Source organism: Myotis davidii, unplaced genomic scaffold (assembly GCF_000327345.1).
Source record: "Myotis davidii unplaced genomic scaffold, ASM32734v1 scaffold409, whole genome shotgun sequence".
In the NCBI taxonomy this organism is placed as follows: domain Eukaryota; kingdom Metazoa; phylum Chordata; class Mammalia; order Chiroptera; family Vespertilionidae; genus Myotis; species Myotis davidii.
In genome coordinates, this window is record NW_006374611.1 from 1,300,704 (window position 1) to 1,303,934 (window position 3,231).

Below are 3,231 nucleotides of genomic sequence, written 5' to 3' on the forward strand. Positions count from 1 at the left end.
CAATAATTATCTGGCATCTTTGGAGAAGACCAACCTACTCATGTGGATTTCTTTTCTGACTTTATATGCTGTCCCACTGACATATATTCTTTACATCAGTACCATAGTGTCTTGATTATTATAGATTTACTAGAGGCCCGGTGAATGAATTCATGCACAGGTGGGGTCCCTCTGAGTGGCCTGCAGGGATTGGGCCGAAACCCACAGTCCAATGCTATCTGCAGCTCCTACCTGCTGCTCCCGCTCATCCCATCCCCATTGTGCCTGCCGTGGGCTTGCGCCCAATCAGTCCCGATTGGGAGAGGCTCATGCTGTATCTGGCACCCTCCCAAGGGGAGTGTCCTGTGGAATCAGACTGAAACTGACTCTCCAATATCCCCTGAGAGGTCCTGGATAGCGAGAGGGTGCAGGCCAGGCTGAGGGACCCCACCTGTGCACAATCAGGCCTGGGAGGGAATGCAGGAGGGCTCCAGGTCATGTCTGGCCCATCTTCTAACTGCTCCCCACCTGCCAGCGTTGTTGCTCCTAACTGCCCACGCCTCCTGCTGGCCTGGTCACCCCAACTGCCCTCCTGCCAGCCTGTTCGCCCCTTACTGCACCCCTGTTGGCCTGGTCACCCCAAACTACCCCCCTCTGTTGGTCTGGTTGCCCCTCACTGACCCTCTGCCTGCTGTTCAGGGTCGCTCCATGCAGCCTGCTGTTTAGTCATTTGGTCATCCCTCACTAACTCCCTGCTGGCCTTGTCACCTCAGGCAGCCTGCTGGTTGTTACTGTCACTGTGACAGCATCCCAGACAATTTGCATATTCCTCTATTATTAGAATAGACTAGAAGTCCAGCGCACAAAATTCATGCATGGAACGGGGTGTCCCTCAGCCCAGCCTGCATCTCTCCAATATGGGACCCCTTGGGGGATGTCCGACTCACGGGGATTGGGCCTAAACCAGCAGTTGGACATCCCTCTCACAATCTGCGACAGCTGGCTCCTAACTGCTCACCTGCTTGCCTGCCTGATTTCCCCTAAATGCTACTGCCTGCAAGCCTGATCTCTCCTTAACTGCTCCCCTGCTGGCCTGATCACCTCAACTGCCCTCCACTGCCAACTCAATGGTCCCCAACTGCCTTCCCCTGGCAGCCAGATCACCCCCAACTGCCCTTCCCTTATGGCCTGGTCACCCCCAACTGCCCTCCTTGCTGGCCTGGTCACACCCAACTACCCTCCCCTGCTGACCATCTTGTAGTGACCATCTTGTGGCAGCCATCTTGTGACGAATGAGTGCAGCCATCTTGTGGCCATCTTGTGATGACGTCGCATGAGAGCATCGCGCCACCTAAACTGCTATTATGTAGGATAGTGAATCTTAGGGTCAGGATGTAGATCCTCCAACATTATTTTTTTCAAAATTGTTTCGAATATATGGCATTCATTGAATGTTCATTAAAATTTTAGAGTTGATTTGTTATTTTATGCCAAAGGCTGCAAGAATTTGTGGTTTTTTGGTTTATTTATAGAAACTTTACTTAAGTTTTGGGAAAATTAACACCTTAACACTTATTGAGTCTTCTAATTCTTGGACATGATACAGTTATTCCTGTATCTTTGTTTTTTTTAAATTTTCTACAGCAATGTTTTGTTATTTTAAGTATAGAGGTCTTACACATTTTTTATTAAATATATAACTGTTTTTTATTTATATGCTATTGTGAATGGAATCTGTGTATTAATTTCATTTTAGGAAATTTTTGGTTAGTATATAGAAATAAAATTGTTAAAATACAATTGTGTATGGTGATCTTACAACCCGAAATTGTCTTAACTTGATATATAGCTATTAACATTTTTAATTTCTTTGTCAGTTTGCTTAATGGTTTATTTCAGACCTTTTTAAAATCTATTGAGACTTATTTCATGACCCAAAATATGTTCTAGCTTGGTGAGTTTTTCATGGGTATTTGCAAGGAATATTTATTTTTTGTTGTTCTGTGAAATGTTCTATAATTGTCAATTAGGTTGTGAAGATTGGTACTGTTCTCTAGTCTTTGGTATTCTTATTGATTTTCTATCTCCTTTTTCTGTCAGTTACTAGGACAATAATGTTATGATCTCCAATTACAATTGTTCATTTCTCTAATTTTCTTTTAATTTTGTAAAGTTTTGTTTCATATATTTGGAAGCTGTTGTTAGGTACTCTTACATTTGTAATTGTCAGATGCTCCTGCTGTTATTGACCTTTATATAATCACTTACATATCCATTTTTATCTCTACTAATATGTCTTGTTTTAAATTCTACATTACTGCCCAGCTGGTGTGGCTCAGTGCTTGAGTGTAGACCTATGAACCAGGAGGTTAGGGTTTGATGCTCAATCCCCAGTAGGGGGTGTGCAGGATGCAGCCAGTTATTCTCTCTCATCATTTATGAGTCCATCTCTCTGTCCCTCTCCCTTCCTCTCTGAAATAAATTTAAAAATATATATTTATATAGAGAGAAATAAATTCTACATTTATGCATGTAAATATAGTTACTCATCTTTGATTTGTGTTTGTCCAAGGAACACAATCCCTTTGTCTCTCTGATTTTAATATGCATCTCTTATGAAAAATATATGGTAGTGCTATCTTTTTAATCTAGTCCAACAATATTTGCCTTTTGTATAGGTTGTTTAATCCATACTCAGATATGTAATTATTGATATGATTGACTTTTTTGCCATGTAATATTTGTTTTTGTTTCAGCACTTCTTTGTTTCGCTGTTCCCTTTAACTGCTTTCTTTTGGGTAAAAATATATTATGCAATCTTAATTCCTCTATTGAATTTTTGACTTTTATTTACATTGCTTTAGTAGTTGCTTCAGGATTACAATATGCATTTTTAATTTATTTTAATATACTTCAAGTAAATACATTATTACTTCCATGAAAATATGAAAACTTTGCACCACCATATTTTCATTTTCTCTTCTTTTTATGTTATTGTTATATGTATTATGTGTGTGTGTGTATATATATATATAATTTTTATAATTATATAAATACAAGTGACCCAGTGCATGGATTCATGCACATTGAAAGGAAATTAATTAGAAGAAAGATTCTTGCAGTAATTATGTTACTGCAAAAAATTACATGTCAAAGTAGTATATATAATATCTATATATCACAAAAACAACTGAATTCACAATCAACAATGACAGATCGAAAAACAAGTGTGTGATTGTTGCCTGTGAGAGC